We start from the raw sequence: 21,326 nt of genomic DNA, 5'->3' as shown, positions 1-21,326 counted from the left end.
GTTGAATGATTAATAAATTGGTAAGAGGTTCAAATAGAGTCGAATGTAAAGGCGGATCATCAGTATTCTGCTCGAGTAGAGTTGAATATGAAGGCGGATCATCAGTATTCCGCTCGAATAACACAAGCATCGAAATGCATCGGATGGATCTCGAGGGAGCGTATATTACGTCGAACATTTCAACATTTGACAATGTTTAACTTATAGTTAACTTTGTTAACTACAGCGGATCAACTTTGCATCTAATTCAATGCAGAATTCCAATGTATTATCAGTTGAAGCATTGATAAACCGTGATTATTATTATTATTACTATTCTTTAAATATAAAGCTCCAACATGTTCCGCAGCATTGTCCATAGGTACAAAAAAGTACAGCTGTGAAACAATACAATAAAAGTCAAAATTTTAAAGGCAAATATAGGGGGAATTGAGGGCCCTGTTCCCATTGGAACTTACAATCTAGATGGGTAGGAGGATGTGAAACAGAAGGTTGGGACTGCAGAGGTGAGAATTATATTAGTGAGGAGATAGATGAGGGCAACTGTTAGGTAAGTGAAAATAATTTGTTACTGAGTAGGAGATAAGCTTCCCTGAACAAAAAGGTATTTAGAGAACAATTACAGGAGGAGAGGTTAGGGGAAAGTCTGACAGCTTGAGGAAGTGCGTTCCAGATGGTGGCCGCACAAGAGAAGTCCTGTAGTCTAGTATGAGAGTAGGTGATGGCAGAGGATGCAAGAAGCAGGTCATTGTTGGATCTTAGGGGCGGGCTGGAGTATATTTGTTGATGAGTGAGGACAGGTAGGGTGGGGCAGCATTGGTGAGGGCTTAGTAGTCCAGGGTGAGAATTTTGAATTTAAATCTGCTTTGAATGGGGAGCCAGTGAAGGGACTCACAGAGAGGTGCAGCAGATACAGAGCATCGGGAGTGGTGGATTAGCCTGGCAGATGCATTTAGGATGGATTGAAGGAGAGAGAGGGGCGGGAGAGAGGGAGGCCAGTTAGTAGGTTATAACAGTAGTCAAGTCGGGAAATTACCAGGGAGTGGATTGGGTGTTTAGCAGTTAAAGCACTCAGAAATGTACGAATTTTGGAGATATTGCGTAGGTGGTTGCGGCAGAATGAAGAGAGGAATTGGATGTGGGGAATGAAGAACAGATTACAGTCAAGTGTGACTCCAAGGCATCAGACTTAGGGTGATGGGGAGATAGTGGTGCCACCAACAGTGATAGAAAAATTAGAAACTGAAGTAGAGATAGAGGGGGTACTTGAAGTAGTTCGGTCTTGGACATGTTATGAAATGTCAGATCAGGAGTTGCTGATGTGAGAATTGACAGGAGAGAGTGCAGGGGTGGATAGGTAGTTTTGGGCATAATCAGCATAGAGGTGATAGTTGAAGCCAAAGCTGTTGATAAGTTTTACCCAGTGAAGAAGTGTAATAGAGAAGAGTAGAGGACCCAGGACAGAGTCTTGACGTACTCCAACAGACAGAGGCAAAAGGGAGGAGTCACCAGCAAAAGACACAGAAAAGGATTTGTTAGAGAGATAAGAGTGAATCCAGGAGAGGGCAGTGTCACAGAGCCCAAGAGAGCTGAGAGTCCGTAGGAGAAGGGGATGGTCAACAGAGTCAAAGGCAGCAGAGAGGTCAAGTAAGATGAGTATAGAATGGAGATTGTTTGTAACCTTGGTAAGGGCAGTCTCAGTTTAGTGTTGGGTATGGAAGCCAGATTGCATGGGGTTGAGCAATGAGTTGGAGGACAGGAAGTGGGTTAGGAAATCAAAAACTATTTTTTCAATAATTTTTTAAGCTTGCGGGAGCAATGATATGGGGTGGTAGTTTGCAGGAGAGTTAGGGTCAAGGGAGGGTTTTTTGAGGATGGGGGTGATCTTTGCATGTTTGAAGGAGGCAGGGAGTGAGCCGGTAGAAAGGGATAGGTTGAATATGTGAGTAAGAGCTGGAGTGAGGGTGGGAGACAGAGAAGGTATTAGATGTGAAGGAATAGGGTCAAGTGGGCAGGTAGTGAGGTGTGAGGAAGACAATAGGGAACCCACTTCACTCTCAGTGGTTGGGAGGAGGGTGCAAAGGGAGGGTGGCAGAGGGGGTGACTGGGAGTGAGGTTGGGAGAGTGCACACTTTTGGGAAGTTTCTTTGGATGGTAAGTGTTTTATTAAAAAAGTAATCAGCCAGGTCTTGAGCACTGAATGCAGATGAGGGGGGTGGTGCAGGTGGGTAGAGGAGAGAGTTGAAAATGGAGAAAAGTCTTTTAGGGTTTGAGGAGTTAGTGGATATAAGAGAAGTAGGTTTGCTTAGCTAATTGAAGGGCAGAGGCACGTTCAGCAGTGTGGGAGCATTTTTGAAGGTGGCGTGTTTGCTGGGAGTGCCAGGGCTGGAGCTGACAACATGGGGCTTTGCAAAGTTTGGAAGGAGCGAGAGTGTCAAGTACAGAGGAGAGAGTATTGTTATAGTGGGTTGTAGCAAGGTCAGGGCAGGATATCGTGGAAGTGTGGGGGAGGTGTATTTGAATATGGTTGGAGAGTTGGGGAGGGTCCACAGTGTGCTGATTTCTACAGGTATGGGGGAGAAGGGAAAAAGTAGGTTTAGCCTGTATATTAAGATTAAAGGTGAGCAGATGGTGGTCTGAGATGGGAAATGGGCGACAGGCAACATCAGAGAGAGAGCAAAGATAGGAGAATACCAGATCAATAAAGTGTCCATCGCAGTGGGTAGGAAATAGGGTGGCTTGTGAGAGGCCGAAGGAGTTAGTCAGTGAGAGAAGTTTAGAGGCAGCAGGGGCAGATGGGTTGTCATTGGGGATTTTGAAGTCACCCAGAATTAGAGTAGGTGTATTTGTAGAGAGAAAATGAGGACGCCAAGCAGAAAAGTTGTCAAGGAATTGGGCGTTTGATCCGGGGTGGGGGGGGGGGGGGGGCTAAATAACTGCCACTCCTTTACTATTGGTATAACTTTAGTATGAATCTCCCATACGTCTAAAACTCACACTGTAAGGTATCTGTCTATTGGTTTGTTTACATAACTTTGTTTCCTGTCAGAAAAAAATACCTCTTCTGCAGTTTAGAAGTTGCGTTTTCACTCAGAGATATAGGGGCAGATATATTCAGGCTCGCTGGAATCAGGAGATAAGAAGCAGCGGTTGTAATAGGCTATTCCGCTATAACAAGTGGAGCAAAATCACAAGCTGTGGTTTACTGCTTTCTGAAGCAATCAGTCATCCAGATCAGATACGATCAAGATGATTGTCACCCCCTGCTAGCAGCCAATTGGCCGCAAATCTGAAGGGGACGGCAGTGTACAAGCATTTCACTAGAAATGCTTGTACAATGATAAATGCAGACAGCGTATGCTGTCGGCATTTAGCGATGTTGGGTGGACATGATCCGCTACAGCAGATCATGTCCGCCCGACAATTAAAAAATCGCACCATAGAATCTTTCAAAAAGCCAAACTCAATTGCTAAACTGCAAGAGGTATATTTAACCAAAATGATTACTGAATAGTGGAGCAGACAAATATTCTGGGGAAACAAATTTCCCTGAATATTTGTTCCGAAAGAATTTGACTAACTGAATTTTGTGGCCCTGCACAAGTCTATAAAATGCTAATTTGACAAAATAAAGCTTCATTATTCATTGCAAAATTCTTCTTATATTTAAAGAAATAGTGTTATGCACCTTACAGTTTGTATTTAATATCCCTTTAATACTTTAGTCCATAAAAAAGACAATTGTTGCACAATATTTGCATTCCTGAAGTGCTTCATATAATGCAATATGTTATATGTGTAAACAAACGGAAACTGCTCTCAGTGTATGCAAACGTTTCATTCCTAAGGTTTTAGGGATTGTACTATATGTTTCATCCATTTTTTCAATCAAGAAATGTAAATTTTCCTTTAATTTACATCTTTTGGATATGCTTGCACTGACTGTTTAAAGATCTTTGCTATATAAGGGTTTATCCTTTTCCCCAAGTGAAAAAGCTGAATATTTTTAATTAGAACTGGATTTACAGTGGTTATTCCATTTGATAAAGCTGAAATCATTTTTTGGCTCACAGACTGCTTTAACATCAGTTTCTGGGGACTTACATAATGATACTAGGGCTTTGGATCTTGCTAACTTTCACCTAGATTTAGAGTTTTGCGTTAGCTACGCGTATTTTTTTTCTAGCGCTGCTTCTAAACAACGCTGGTATTGAGAGTTCTCTGAAGGGCTGCGTTAGGCTCCAAAAAGGGAGCATTGAGCTGAATTTACCGCCACTTCAACCCTCAATACCAGCGTTGCTTACGGTAGTGGCTAGCTGGAAAAACGTGCTCGTGGACGATTCTCCCATAGGAAACGATGGGGCAGTTTTGGCTGGAGAAAAACCTAACACCTGCAAAAAAGCAGCTTTCAGCTCCTAACGAAGCCCCATTGTTTCCTATGGGGAAACAGTTTCTAAGTCTGCACCTAACACCCCAACATGAACCCCGAGTCTAAACACCCCTAACCTTACACTTACTAACCCCTAATCTGCTGCCCCCGCTATCGCTGACACCTGCATTACACAATTAACCCCTAATCTGCCGCTCCGTACACCGCCGCTACCTACATTATACCTATGTACCCCTAATCTGCTGTCCCTAACATCGCCAACACCTACATTATATTTATTAACCCCTAATCTGCCCCCCCAACATCGCCGCTACCTTACCTACACTTATTAACCCCTAATCTGCCGACCGGACCTCGCCGCTACTCTAATAAATGTATTAATCCCTAAACCGCCGCACTCCCGCCTCGCAAAACCTATAATAAATAGTATTAACCCCTAATCTGCCCTCCCTAACATCGACGACACCTAACTTCAAGTATTAACCCCTAATCTGCCGACCGGACCTCGCCGCTACTATAATAAATGTATTAACCCCTAAAGCTAAGTCTAACCCTAACCCTAACACCCCCTAAATTAAATATAATTTTAATCTAATGAAATAAATTAAATATTATTAACTAAAGTATTCCTATTTAAAGCTAAATACTTACCTGTAAAATAAACCCTAATATAGCTACAATATAAATTATAATTATATTGTAGCTATTTTAGGGTTTATTTTTATTTTACAGGCAACTTTGTATTTATTTTAACTAGGTACAATAGCTATTAAATAGTTATTAACTATTTAATAGCTACCTAGTTAAAATAATTACAAAATTACCTGTAAAATAAATCCTAACCTAAGTTACAATTAAACCTAACACTACACTATCATTAAATTAATTAAATAAATTACCTACAATTACCTACAATTAAATAAACGAAACTAAATTACAAAAAAAACAAAAACTAAATTACAAAAAATAAAAAAAGATTACAAGAATTTTAAGCTAATTACACCTACTCTAAGCCCGCTAATAAAATAACAAAGCCCCCCAAAATAAAAAAAATTCCCTACCCTAATCTAAATTACAAAAGTTAACAGCTCTATTACCAGCCCTTAAAAGGGCTTTTTGCGGGGCAAGCTTAAATTTAAATGACATAGCATCCAAATCTGTCTGAGGCAAAACATTCCCTGAATCAGAAATTTCACCCTCAAACAATAATTCCCTAATCCCCAACTCAGAGCACTGTGAGGGAACATCGGAAAAAGCTAATAAAGCATCAGAGGATTCAATATTTACATTAATACTTGACCTACTGCGTTTACCCTGCAACACTGGTAATTTAGACAATACCTCTGTAAGGGTAGTTAACATAACTGCAGCCATCTCCTGCAGAGTAAAGGAATTAGATGCACTAGAAGTACTAGGTGTTGCTTGTGTGGGCATAAAAGGTTGTGACACTTGGGGAGAATTGGATGGCATATCCTGATTCTCTTCAGACTGAGAATCATCCCTAGGCACACTTACTTTATTTAAAATATGCTTTTTACATTGTAAAGCCCTTTCAGTACAAAAGTTACACAATGTTAGAGGGGGTTGCACAATAGCTTCTAAACACATAGAACAATGAGAAACCTCAATGTCAGACATGTTGAACAGACTAGTAATACCACCAAAGTTGTTTAAACACTTATTTATAGCATAAAATAAACATTAGAAAAAAACGTGTACTGTGCCTTTAAGAAAAGAAAAAGTGAACAATTTTTCCAAAATGCACAAAAAAAACGTTAAATTATTCAAATTTATCATTCGTTAATCCAAAAATTACTGCACCCAGAAGCAAGGGCAGAAATAAGGCTTTAGTACTTATATCAACATGTAGTCAAAAGATAGATAAAAAATATATATATATATACAGCTCTGCTGTGGTGCTCTTTGCCACTTCCTGTTAGCAGGAGGTTAATATCCCACAAGTAAGGATGAAATCTGTGGACTCGTCATATCTTTGTAAAAGAAAGTAAATTAGAAAGTTGTTAAAAATGGCATGACCTATTTGAATCATGAAAGTTTATTTTGGACTTGACTGTCCCTTTAATAAAGGTTTAGAAATATTATTTTCATCTCTGACCATTTTTTAGGTGGTATTAACAACTTTACCTCACTTTTGATCAGATAAAAAATTAAAAAGGGACAGCAGCAACAGCAAAATGGCAGAAGCTAAATGAAGCATAAGATTCATACACCTAGATTTAGAGTTTTGCGTTAGAAGGGGTGCGTTAGCTACGCGTGTTTTTTCCCCCCCGCACCTTTTAAACAACGCTGGTATTTAGAGTTCTCTGAAGGGCTGCGTTAGGCTCCAAAAAGGGAGGGTAGAGCATAATTTACCGCCATTTCAACTCTAAATACCAGCGTTGCTTACGGACGCGGCCAGCTTCAAAAACGTGCTCGTGCACGATATCCCCATAGGAAACAATGGGGCAGTTTGAGCTGAAAAAAAACCTAACACCTGCAAAAAAGCAGCGTTCAGCTCCTAACGCAGCCCCATTGTTTCCTATGGGGAAACACTTCCTAAGTCTGCACCTAACACCCTAACATGTACCCTGAGTCTAAACACCCCTAACCTTACACTTATTGAACTTATTCAAGTTCAATCCGATTGGCTGATCCAATCAGCCAGTCAGATTGAGCTTGCATTCTATTGGCTGTTCCGATCAGCCGATAGAATGCGAGCTCAATCTGATTGGCTGATCCAATCAGCCAATCGGATTGAACTTGAATCTGATTGGCTAATTCAATCAGCCAATCAGATTTTTCCTACCTTAATTCCGATTGGCTGATAGAATCCTATCAGCCAATCGGAATTCGAGGGACGCCATCTTGGATGACGTCACTTAAAGGAACCTTCATTCGTCGGGAGTTGCCGGAAGAAGAGGATGGATCCGCGTTGGCTGCTTCAAGATGGTCCTGCTCCGTGCCAGATGGATGAAGATAGAAGACGCCGCCTGGATGAACATGTCTACCGGTCCGGATGTCCTCTTCTTGCCGGATAGGATGAAGACTTCGGACCCTCTTCTGGACGGATCGGTGATACCCGGCATGGTGAAGATAAGGTAGGGAGATCTTCAGGGGGGTAGTGTTAGGTTTTTAAGGGGTGTTTGGGTTAGATTAGGGGTATGTGGGTGGTGGGTTGTAATGTTGGGGGGTATTGTATGTTTTTTTTTTAATGCAAAAGAGCTGTTTTCTTTGGGGCATGCCCCGCAAAAGGCCTTTTTTTTTAAGGGCTGGTAAGGTAAAAAAGCTGTTAACTTTTTATTTTAGAATAGGGTAGGGCATTTTTTTTATTTTGGGGGGTTTGTTATTTTTTTAGGGGGCTTAGAGTAGGTGTAATTAGTTTAAAATGGTGTAATTAGTTTAAAATTCTTGTAATCTTTTTTTATTTTTGTAATTTAGTGTTTGTTTTTTTTGTAATTTAGTTTAGTTGATTTAATTGTAGATAATTGTAGATAGTTTAGTTAATTAATTAATTGATTTATTGATAGTTAGGTTTAATTGTAACTTAGGTTAGGATTTATTTTACAGGTAATTTTGTACTTATTTTAACTAGGTAGCTATTAAATAGTTATTAACTATTTAATAGCTATTGTACCGAGTTAAAATAAATACAAAGTTGCCTGTAAAATAAATATAAATGCTAAAATAGCTATAATATAATTATTCGTTATATTGTAGCTATATTAGGGTTTATTTTACAGGTAAGTATTTAGCTTTAAATAGGATTAATTTATTTAATAAGATTTATTTTATTTCGTTAGATTTAAATTATATTTAACTTAGGGGGTGTTAGTGTTAGGGTTAGACTTAGCTTTAGGGGTTAATACATTTATTATAGTAGCGGCGAGGTCCGGTCGGCAGATTAGGGGTTAATACTTGAAGTTAGGTGTCTGCGATGATAGGGAGGGCAGATTAGGGTTAATACTATTTATTATAGGGTTTTTGAGACGGGAGTGAGGCGGTTTAGGGGTTAATACATTTATTATAGTGGTGGCGAGGTCCGGTCGGCAGATTAGGGGTTAATAAGTGTAGTTAGGTAGCGGCGACGTTGGGGGGGGCAGATTAGGGGTTAATAAATATTATGTAGGTGTCGGCGATGTTAGGGGCAGCATATTAGGGGTACATAGGGATAATGTAGGTTGCGGTGGTGTGCGGTCGGCAGATTAGGGGTTAATAAAATTTATTATAGGGTTTGCGAGGCGGGAGTGAGGTGGTTTAGGGGTTAATACATTTATTAGACTAGCAGCGAGGTCCGGTCGGCAGATTAGGGGTTAATAAGTGTAGATAGGTAGAGGGGTTAATAGGGGTATTAAGTGTCGGTAAAAATTTATTAGAGTGGCGGCGATGTGGGGGGACCTCGGTTTAGGGGTACATAGGTAGTTTATGGGTGTTAGTGTACTTTAAAACACAGTTTTTAAGAGCTTTATGAACCGGCGTTAGTCCATAAAGCTCTTAACTCCTGACCTTTTTCTGCGGCTGGAGTCTTGTCATTAGAGTTCTAATGCTCTTTTCAGCCAAGACTCTAAATACCAGTGTTAGAAAGATCCCATTGAAAAGATAGGATACGCAATTGGCGTAAGGGGATCTGCGGTATAGAAAAGGCGCGGCTGGAAAGTGAGCGTTAGACCCTTTCCTGACTGACTCTTAATACCAGCGGGCGGCCAAAACCAGCGGTAGGACCCCTTAATGCTGCTTTGGACGGCTAATGCAGAACTCTAAATCTAGGTGATAGTGTTGTATAATACTGTTTGTAAAATAGATATTAAGACTGTCATTATTCCTTACAACCTTCCTGAAACCTTCTGCTTTGAAATTTTGCATAACTAGCATCCTCTGTGGAAAACGCAACACAACCTGCTCCCCATACGATGCAGTTCAGCGGAAGCTCACCACTCTAACTGGCAAAGAGGCTCCCCAAAACAAACATGATTACTTTAGAGACAATCCTGGAGTAATTTGATGATCATCAACATACTTTAGAAGTCATTTGCACATCATCAGACTTTATCAGGCTCGTAAAGTCATTAGCTAAGGTAAAAAAAATCTGGCTGATGACTTCTGAATTATTAGCAAATTACCTTACAGATTACTTCACAAGCATGAACAGCCAGTGAATGACTCTAGAGTCATCATTTAAATATTTTGGCCTGTGGGCATACTTCAGGATGGCTTCTGATGGCTAATCTGGAGTTATTGATTACTTCAGAATGACTCCAGAAAGATAATCCTTTTTGACTAGGCTCTTCATCTTTATAGTGCTTGCCAGTAGTTTTTGCTGCCTGTTTCCATACCTCTCTAATAAGCTGATTTTTAGCTTCTTTTTTTTTTCTTTTTAAACATTATATTAAGGCATATTTAATTGAATAACCCACACAAATTATATTTTGGGGTTTTATTTAAGAAGGCCCAGCAGTTTCATACTATACCATTATTATATTTATTTTCCTTGACCTGTCTTAAATATGTAAATTTCTATTAAGATTTTAGTAAATAAAAAAAAATAAAAAATCCAGATTACCACTGTGATCACCTTGTTAAATAGTCATCAAGGATAGTCAAAGAAAGATGGGACCATACAGTCTTTTGGGGTTTATAATGTAAACTACAGAAATAAAAGCAGTTTTGCCAGGGGATTACCTTTCTATTCAGACAAATTTCCATATTATTTAGGAGAATGTTATGTCATGTCAACTTTACAATAAATGTTATTGAAGGTCTATAGTATTTTATTTTTTGGGGGAATAAAATGGAAAATATATTTCTGTATTTTTCTATAGAAATAATAGTTTAAAATCTTAGGCCTAGATTTGGAGTTTTGTCGGTAAGGACCCGCGTAGCTAACGCCGGCTTTTTTCTGGCCGCACCATAAAAATAACTCTGGTATTGAGAGTCCACATAAAGGCTGCGTTAGGCTCCAAAAAAGGAGCGTAGAGCATTTTTAACGCAGCTTCAACTCTCAATAACAGAGTTGCTTACGCAAGCGGCCAGCCTCAAAAACGTGCTCGTGCACGATTCCCCCATAGAAAACAATGGGGCTGTTTGAGCTGAAAAAAAACCTAACACCTGCAAAAAAGCCGCGTTCAGCTCTTAATGCAGCCCCATTGTTTGCTATGCGGAAACACCTCCTAAGTCTGCACCTAACACCCTAACATGTACCCCGAGTCTAAACACCCCTAACCTTACACTTATTAACCCCTAATCTGCCGTCCCCGCTATCGCTGACACCTGCATTTTATTTTTAACCCTTAATCTGCCGCTCCATAAACCGCCGCTACTTACATTATCCTTATGTACCCCTAATCTGCTGCCCCTAACACCGCCGACCCCTATATTATATTTATTAACCCCTAATCTGCCCCCCACAACGTCGCCTCCACCTGCCTACACTTATTAACCCCTAATCTGCCGACCGGAGCTCACCGCTATTCTAATAAATGTATTAACCCCTAAAGCTAAGTCTAACCCTAACACTAACACCCCCCTAAGTTAAATATAATTTTATTCTAACGAAATAAATTAACTCTTATTAAATAAATTATTCCTATTTAAAGCTAAATACTTACCTGTAAAATAAATCCTAATATAGCTACAATATAAATTATAATTACATTGTAGCTATTTTAGGATTAATATTTATTTTACAGGCAACTTTGTAATTATTTTAACCAGGTACAATAGCTATTAAATAGTTAAGAACTATTTAATAGTTACCTAGTTAAAATAATTACAAAATTACCTGTAAAATAAATCCTAACCTAAGTTACAATTAAACCTAACACTATACTATCATTAAATTAATTAAATAAAATACCTACAATTACCTACAATTAAACCTAACACTACACTATCAATACATTAATTAAATACAATACCTACAAATAAATACATTTAAATAAACTAACTAAAGTACAAAAAATAAAAAAGAACTAAGTTACAAAAAATAAAAAACATATTTACAAACATAAGAAAAATATTACAACAATTTTAAACTAATTACACCTACTCTAAGCCCCCTAATAAAATAACAAAGCCCCCCAAAATAAAAAAATGCCCTACCCTATTCTAAATTACTAAAGTTCAAAGCTCTTTTACCTTACCAGCCCTGAACAGGGCCCTTTGCGGGGCATGCCCCAAGAAGTTCAGCTCTTTTGCCTGTAAAAAAAACCATACAATACCCCCCCCCCAACATTACAACCCACCACCCACATACCCCTAATCTAACCCTAACCCCCCTTAAATAAACCTTACACTAAGCCCCTGAAGATCTTCCTACCTTGTCTTCACCCTGCCAGGTTCACCGATCGGTCCAGAAGAGCTCCTCCGATGTCCTGATCCAAGCCCAAGCGGGGGGCTGAAGAGGTCCATGATCCAAGATGGTGTCCCTCGAATTCCGATTGGCTGATAGGATTCTATCAGCCAATCAGAATTAAGGTAGGAATATTCTGATTGGTTGATGGAATCAGCCAATCAGAATCAAGTTCAATCCGATTGGCTGATCCAATCAGCCAATCGGATTGAACTTGATTCTGATTGGCTGATTCCATCAGCCAATCAGAATATTCCTACCTTAATTCCGATTGGCTGATAGAATCCTATCAGCCAATCGGAATTCGAGGGACGCCATCTTGGATGACGTCATTTAAAGGAACCGTCATTCGTCGTTCAGTCGTCGGCCAGGATGGATGTTCCGCGTCGGAGGTCTTCAGGATCCTGCCGCTCCGCTCCGGATGGATGACCATAGAAGATCCCGCTTGGATGAAGACTTCAATCGGATGGAAGACCTCTTCTGCCCCGCTTGGATGAAGACTTCAGCCGGATCATGGACCTCTTCTGCTCCCGTTTGGATGATGACTTCAGCCGGATCATGGACCTCTTCAGCCCCCCGCTTGGGCTTAGATCAGGACATCGGAGGAGCTCTTCTGGACCGATCGGTGAACCTGGCAGGGTGAAGACAAGGTAGGAAGATCTTCAGGGGCTTAGTGTTAGGTTTATTTAAGGGGGGTTTGGGTTAGATTAGGGGTATGTGGGTGGTGGGTTGTAATGTTGGGGGGGTATTGTATGTTTTTTTTTACAGGCAAAAGAGCTGAACTTCTTGGGGCATGCCCCGCAAAGGGCCCTGTTCAGGGCTGGTAATGTAAAAGAGCTTTGAACTTTAGTAATTTAGAATAGGGTAGGGCATTTTTTTTATTTTGGGGTGATTTGTTATTTTATTAGGGGGCTTAGAGTAGGTGTAATTAGTTTAAAATTTTTGTAATATTTTTCTTATGTTTGTAAATATTTTTTTATTTTTTTGTAACTTAGTTCTTTTTTATTTTTTGTACTTTAGATAGTTTATTTCATTGTAGTTATTTGTAGGTATTGTATTTAATTTATTTATTGATAGTGTAGTGTTAGGTTTAATTGTAGATAATTATAGGTATTTTATTTAATTAATTTATTGATAGTGTAGTGGTAGGTTTAATTGTAACTTAGGTTAGGATTTATTTTAAAGGTAAATTTGTAATTATTTTAACTATTTTAGCTATTAAATAGTTCTTAACTATTAAATAGCTATTGTACCTGGTTAAAATAAATACAAAGTTACCTGTAAAATAAATATTAATCCAAAAATAGCTACAATGTAATTATAATTTATATTGTAGCTATATTAGGATTTATTTTACAGGTAAGTATTTAGCTTTAAATAGGAATAATTTATTCAATAAGAGTTAATTAATTTCGTTAGATTAAAATTATATTTAATTTAGGGGGGTGTTAGTGTTAGGGTTAGACTTAGCTTTAGGGGTTAATAAATTTATTAGAATAGCGGTGAGCTCCGGTCGGCAGATTAGGGGTTAATAATTGAAGTTAGGTGTCTGCGATGTTAGGGAGGGCAGATTAGGGGTTAATACTATTTATTATAGGGTTAGTGAGGTGGATTAGGGGTTAATAAGTGTAGGCAGGTGGAGGCGACATTGAGGGGGGCAGATTAGGGGTTAATATATATAATATAGGGGTCGGCGGTGTTAGGGGCAGCAGATTAGGGGTACATAAGTATAACGTAGGTGGCGGTCGGCAGATTAGGGGTTAAAAAAATTGAATTGAGTGTCGGCGATGTGGGGGGACCTCGGTTTAGGGGTACATAGGTAGTTTATGGGTGTTAGTGTACTTTAGAGTACAGTAGTTAAGAGCTTTATGAACCGGCGTTAGCCCAGAAAGCTCTTAACTACTGACTTTTTCCTGCGGCTGGAGTTTTGTCGTTAGATGTCTAACGCTCACTTCAGACACGACTCTAAATACCGGAGTTAGAAAAATCCCATTGAAAAGATAGGATACGCAATTGACGTAAGGGGATCTGCGGTATGGAAAAGTCGCGGCTGAAAAGTGAGCGTTAGACCCTATTTTGAGTGACTCCAAATACCGGAGGTAGCCTAAAACCAGCGTTAGGAGCCTCTAACGCTGGTTTTCACGGCTAACGCCAAACTCCAAATCTAGGCCTTAATTATTAAACTCATAATAAAAAGGACCCTTATATATATATATATATTCTTTTTTTTACTTTATGACAAGTTATGCAACATTTTTTCATTTTAATTTGATTAAACTACTCATTTTAGTAACTTAACATTAAATTATATTTAACCTCATAAAACATAATAAAAGATTTTTTATAAGGAACTAACCACATCTGTTAATGAAATGTGACACTTATTTAAAATATGTTTTTAATAAACTAATATATTTTATGAATCCTATTGCTATTGTCTTCATGAGATCAATGCATCACATATTGCTACCAAGACTAAAGCAACAACTAGAGCAGATATCAGACAGCTGGAAGGCAGTGCTATTTAAGTGGTGTTAAGAGCACCTGGATGTACTTTATCTTTGTGAGTAATCTACCATTTTGTACTACTTCATTTATGTCTAGTCCCATTACTGTTGTAAACTATAAACTGTTTAAACTGGTGGTAAAATGAAACACCTCCATAGTCTTTAATTGAGATACTTGTTACTACCAGATTACACAGTTTGCAACAGCAATGAAACTAGGCCTTAGAGTTTTACTTCCATACAGTAAGTGTCTCCATCTTTGTCTTTCTTTTTAATACAGCAAAAATTGTTGTATTCTTTAATACATATTTTCAAGCAATAAAGTTTATAGACTATGCAGTGTTGATCACCCAAAGCTTAAGGCGAGTAAGTGCATGTAACTAGGAATGTGCAAAATTTGTTTTTCGGATTTTTGATTGTCAAATAAATTCCAAATATGGCCGTGGGTAGCAGCATTCAGCTATTTTCGGTGCAGGATATATTAGTGTTAAAGTGCAACACACAAATATCTGTGTGTTGCACTTAACTACATTTAATGTAACCAAGTTGCCTTTACCCTCAACCCTTTAGGATTTCAGGGCTTCCAACACTTTCTTGCATGTCAAACTTTTCTTTTCTTGAACTTGTTTGTGAATATTTTATTGCCAATATTTAATCCTTATTTGCAAATCTTTGTGTAATTCTAGTCTCTTTTCTCTGCCGGAGCTGCAATCTGTAGAAGTTAATTTATATAAGTAATTGCAGTTCTCAGTAATGGAACAATTCTCTAGTGTGGAATTTCTTAGGTTAACGATCGTTATAAAACATAGAGTGAAACAGGAGTGTTGAGAGTGACTGTGACCTACACCAGGACTTGAAAAAAAGAGAGAAATATATAAATAAATAAGGCTGTGAGAGGAAAATAAATAAAATTAAAATAGAAAATAGCGAAAGAAGGAGCAAGGAAGATCATGAAGAATTTACAACACTTAAAAGTTTAATGTAGAAAGAATAAGATATTTAAATAAAAGTATATTTGTGAGCAAGTAGAAAAATAATTGATGTTTTAAAGTAAATTATGAAAGGAAAACATCACTAATTATAACGTGAAAGTACTGAGTGAGAAAATTGAGTAAAAATAAAGCAAACTATGGGTATGAAGCAAAAATCAAAAGGTGTTAAAGTAAAGCTGATTGTGTGGGTGAGACTTTATTCCAGACACAGCAATCTAAAATAATCAGCAATCAAGGCCAGAGACATGCAGAAATATGAGATATGTCTGGGATTTGAACAAATGTTGTATTTGTTAACCCTGCATTTTAATAACAATAAGACAGAACTGATAACGTATTACATGATAGAACAATCTTCCAGTTAAAGGGATAAAAAATATACAAAACATAATACTTAAATAAAAATGAAGCATTAATTTAAGCATATCATATACAGTTAAAAATAGATAAACAACATAGCAGTTTTTCATTTCTTTAGTTACTTCCATAATCTATATTAATGACTTTCAATAGCAAAGAATATATTTTAAATTCAACTTACTGGTTTACAACAATAACCTCTAGTTGCAATTTGTATTAATCAGTTTATGTGGGTTAGAGAACAGAACACAACTTAAAGGGATATTAAACCCACATTTTTTCTTTCATGATTCATATAGCGCATGCAATTTTCTAATGTACTCCTATTATCAATTTTTCTTTGTTTTTTGCTATCTTTATTTGAAAAAGAAGACATGTAAGCTAAGGATGTAATAAATGTACACAAAATCAAAAAGTGAAACAAAAATAATACAATAAATGTAAAAATCAAGAGTGCAAAAAGTTCAATAATACTGGAAAGCTATATGCGTTTCTGACTGAAATCTTTGGGGACTTGAATCTTCGATGGGTCCTCAGGTGAGAGACAAGAGAAAGGAAACACAAAATGGTGTAACACTCTAAACCCATTGGGTAATGTGAAATGATAGGACACATGATTACTCACATTTTTTGGAGCTAATACAAGCTCTGTGTGATGTGCACACCGACTTTATACTGGTAGGCAAACAGTATCCCACAGCGTAAATCAGGTAAATTAAATTTATTAAAATGCTAAAATATGTCACAAATGTTCAGTGTAAACAAACATACAAAGGAATCTGATAGTAAAACAGTCTATATTTACTGTCCAGAGTACACCAGACCACTGGATGGATGTAGATGGAGAGCAGAAACTGAACCGCTTACAAACAGTTATCCTCAACTGGCTAGGTGATACTCTGCCCTGAGAGTTACTGGCACGTTTTGATGTAGAAGTGGGAAACAGTTCCAACATATGTTTTTGTCAAGGAATATAGTGCACATGTAAAAATGCGTCCTTTATACAGGGAGTGCAGAATTGTTAGGCAAGTTGTATTTTTGAGGATTAATTTTATTATTGAACAACAACCATGTTCTCAATTAACCCAAAAAACTCATTAATATCAAAGCTGAATAGTTTTGGAAGTAGTTTTCAGTTTGTTTTTAGTTATAGCTATTTTAGGGGGATATCTGTGTGTGCAGGTGACTATTACTGTGCATAATTATTAGGCAACTTAACAAAAAACAAATATATACCCATTTCAATTATTTATTTTTACCAGTGAAACCAATATAACATCTCAACATTCACAAATATACATTTCTGACATTCAAAAACAAAACAAAAACAAATCAGTGACCAATATAGCCACCTTTCTTTGCAAGGACACTCAAAAGCCTGCCATCCATGGATTCTGTCAGTGTTTTGATCTGTTCACCATCAACATTGCATGCAGCAGCAACCACAGCCTCCCAGACACTGTTCAGAGAGGTGTACTGTTTTCCCTCCTTGTAAATCTCACATTTGATGATGGACCACAGGTTCTCAATGAGGTTCAGATCAGGTGAACAAGGAGGCCATGTCATTAGATTTTCTTCTTTTATACCCTTTCTTGCCAGCCACGCTGTGGAGTACTTGGACGCGTGTGATGGAGCATTGTCCTGCATGAAAATCATGTTTTTCTTGAAGGATGCAGACTTCTTCCTGTACCACTGCTTGAAGAAGGTGTCTTCCAGAAACTGGCAGTAGGACTGGGAGTTGAGCTTGACTCCATCCTCAACCCAAAAAGGCCCCACAAGCTCATCTTTGATGATACCAGCCCAAACCAGTACTCCACCTCCACCTTGCTGGCGTCTGAGTCGGACTGGAGCTCTCTGCCCTTTACCAATCCAGCCACGGGCCCATCCATCTGGCCCATCAAGACTCACTCTCATTTCATCAGTCCATAAAACCTTAGAAAAATCAGTCTTGAGATATTTCTTGGCCCAGTCTTGACGTTTCAGCTTGTGTGTCTTGTTCAGTGGTGGTCGTCTTTCAGCCTTTCTTACCTTGGCCATGTCTCTGAGTATTGCACACCTTGTGCTTTTGGGCACTCCAGTGATGTTGCAGCTCTGAAATATGGCCAAACTGGTGGCAAGTGGCATCTTGGCAGCTGCACGCTTGACTTTTCTCAGTTCATGGGCAGTTATTTTGCGCCTTGGTTTTTCCACACGCTCCTTGCGACCCTGTTGACTATTTTGAATGAAACGCTTGATTTTTCGATGATCACGCTTCAGAAGCTTTGCAATTTTAATAGTGCTGCATCCCTCTGCAAGATATCTCACTATTTTTGACTTTTTTGAGCCTGTCAAGTCCTTCTTTTGACCCATTTTGCCAAAGGAAAGGAAGTTGCCTAATAATTATGCACACCTGATATAGGGTGTTGATGTCATTAGACCACACCCCTTCTCATTACAGAGATGCACATCACCTAATATGCTTAATTGGTAGTAGGCTTTCGAGCCTATACAGCTTGGAGTAAGACAACATGCATAAAGAGGATGATGTGGTCAAAATACTAATTTGCCTAATAATTCTGCACTCCCTGTACAGCATGTTGCAACGAACCGAAAGTTCATGAAGAATTGTTCGCCATGATTGTTTTGAGTATCTACGGATCCAGATAGGCAATCAGAACCACACATTAGAAGTTTGATACATAGTATATAATATATGGAAATGTTTGTTAAAGGCAAATTAGAAACAATTGAGATACATTGGAGATAAAAGAAAAATTAGACAGTATATCTATGCAATAAAGTATATTACAAACACATATATCATAAATTAATAATTAATGAAGGCATAAGAAAAAAATATCGAACCTTTTACAATAAATAAATATATCCTATTCCCTTATGACATATATCATATAGAATGTTATATAAAAAACACCTATTAAGAAATCTCTTAAAAAATTATGGACTTCAAAGTCCTTATTTAGACCGTTGGGTATGAAACTGTCCATAATATGAATCCATTTCATCTCCATATGCCCCAAAGTGTTTTGTGTGTTATCCCCTCTCCAGTTGGGCTCCACTTTACCAATAACTAAAAACTGTAAGTCCACAACCTTTCTGTTATGTTTCAGATTGAAATGAGAGGAAACTAAGTGGTTGGGGAAACCTTTCTCAATATTATATATGTGCATGTTGAGTTTGTTTTTTAACAATCTTGAGGTGCGTCCTATATAAATTAGATCAAACGAGCAGCGTACTAGATCAATAACATTTTGCTATTGCACGTGATGAACTGATTTATATCATAACATTTTTTACCATCACTAGAACAAAAGTTACTAGTAATTTTAGGTGATTGTTTCATTTGTTTGCACGCATTGCAATATTGACATCTTCTAAATCCCAATTGAGAAGGAAGATGCCGATTCTTACTGGTTTTATTATCCAACTTAGTGGAATTATTAGAAAGTAACTCATATATCCTATGCCCTTATTATATATATCATATAAAATGTTATATAAAAAACACCTATTAAGAAATTTCATAAAAAATGATGGACTTCAAAGTCCTTATTTAGACCTTTGGGTATAAAACTGTCCATAATATGGATCCATTTCATCTCCATACGGCCCAAAGTGTTTTGTGTGTCATCCCCTCTCCTTTTGGGCTCCACTTTACCAATACCTAAAAACTGTAAATCCACAACCTTTCTGTTATGTTTAAGATTGAAATGAGAGGAAACCGAGTGATTGGGGAAACCTTTTTCAATATTATATATGTGCTTGTTGAGTTTGTTTTTTTAACAATGCGTTCTATATAAATTAAATCAAACGAGCAGCGTAACAGATAAATAACACTTTCTTTCTTGTATTTGGCAAGAGTCCATGACTTAGTGACGTATGGGATATACAATCCTACCAGGAGGGGCAAAGTTTCCCAAACCTCAAAATGCCTATAAATACACCCCTCACCACACCCACAATTCAATTTTACAAACTTTGCCTCCTATGGAGGTGGTGAAGTAAGTTTGTGCTAAGATTTCTACGTTGATATGCACTTCTCAGCATTTTGAAGCCCGGTTTCTCTCAGAGTACAGTGAATGTCAGAGGGATGTGAAGGGAGTATCACCTATTGAATGCAATGGTTTTCCTCACGGGAGATCAATTTCATAGGTTCTCTGTTATCGGTCGTAGAGATTCATCTCCTACCTCCCTTTACAGATCGACGATATACTCTCATATACCATTACCTCTACTGATAACTGTTTCAGTACTGGTTTGGCTATCTGCTATATGTGGATGGGTGTCTTTTGGTAAGTATGTTTTTATTACTTAAGACACCTCAGCTATGGTTTATATTTGCCATGAGTCAGGTTCATGTATTTCCTTTCGCAGACTATCAGTTTCATATTTGGGGAAAAACATATTTGGCAAATATTTTTCTTACCTGGGGTTTAGTCTTTTTTTCAAATTGACTTTCAAAATTTGTGGGCAAAATTAGGCCCACGGGTGTGCAAAATGCCAAAGTTTATTGCGTCATTATTGGCGCAGGATTTTTTTTGGCGCGAAGGTACGTCCGATTACGCAAATTCGTCATTTCCGGTGTCTTAGTTGACATTGAGTTCCTTGCACAAGGTTGTGTCGTTAGTGACACAGTGTGTCATTTCCAGATGTTGTTAGCACCAAAAAAATTTCAGTTACGTTGTGCATCATACTTGGTGCCAAATAATTTCATTATTTAAATCCCCATTCCTATATGCCTCTTGCCTATTTCTATGTCAGAGGGCTATGCTTTATGCATTTTTTCCTATTCCTGAAACTGCCATATAAGGAAATTGATATTTTTTCTTTATATGTTGTTTTTTCTCTTACATTTTGCAAGATGTCTCAAACTGATCCTGTCTCAGAAGAATCTGTTGGAACCCTGCTACCTGATATCAGTTCTACCAAAGCTAAGTGCATTTGTTGTAAACTTGTGGAGATTATATCTCCACTGTGGTTTGTAATAGTTGTCATGATAAACTTTTACATGCAGATAATGTGTCCATCAGTAATAATGCATTGCCTGTTGCTGTTCCTTCAACATCTAATGTACAATATATACCTGTGAATTTAAAAGAATTTATTGCTGATTCTATTCAGAAGGCTTTGTCTGCCATCCCGCCTTCTAATAAATGTAAAAGGTCTTTTAAAACTTCTCATAAGGATGATGAAATTTCCAATGACCAACAACATACTGAATTATCCTCCTCTGATGAGGATCTATCTGATTCAGAAGATCCTTCCTCAGATACTGACACTGACAAATCTACTTATTTAAAATGGAGTATATTATTTCTTTGTTAAAAGAAGTGTTGATTACATTGGATATTTAGGAGACTAGTCCTCTTGATATTATAACTAGTAAACGTTTAAATTCTGTTTTTAAACCTCCTGTGGTTACTCCAGAGGTTTTTCCAGTTCCTGATGCTATTTCTGATATGATTTCTAAGGAATGGAATAGGTCTGGTACTTCTTTTATTCCTTCTTCAAGGTTTAAAAAATTTGGGCCTATCTATCAAGCTCCCATCTTTCTGGCAAGTGTTCAGAATTGCCAGAAACACCAGTTATGAAGCAGCGGTCTAAAGACCGCTGCTCCATAACCTGTCTGCCTGCTCTGAGCAGGCGGACAGACATCGCCGCAATTCAACCTGATCGAGTACGATTGGGTTGATTGACACCCCCTGCTGGCGGCCGATTGGCTGCCATTCTGC

This window comes from Bombina bombina, chromosome 3 (assembly GCF_027579735.1).
Source record: "Bombina bombina isolate aBomBom1 chromosome 3, aBomBom1.pri, whole genome shotgun sequence".
Taxonomy (NCBI): domain Eukaryota; kingdom Metazoa; phylum Chordata; class Amphibia; order Anura; family Bombinatoridae; genus Bombina; species Bombina bombina.
Note: the sequence above shows the minus strand (reverse complement) of the source record.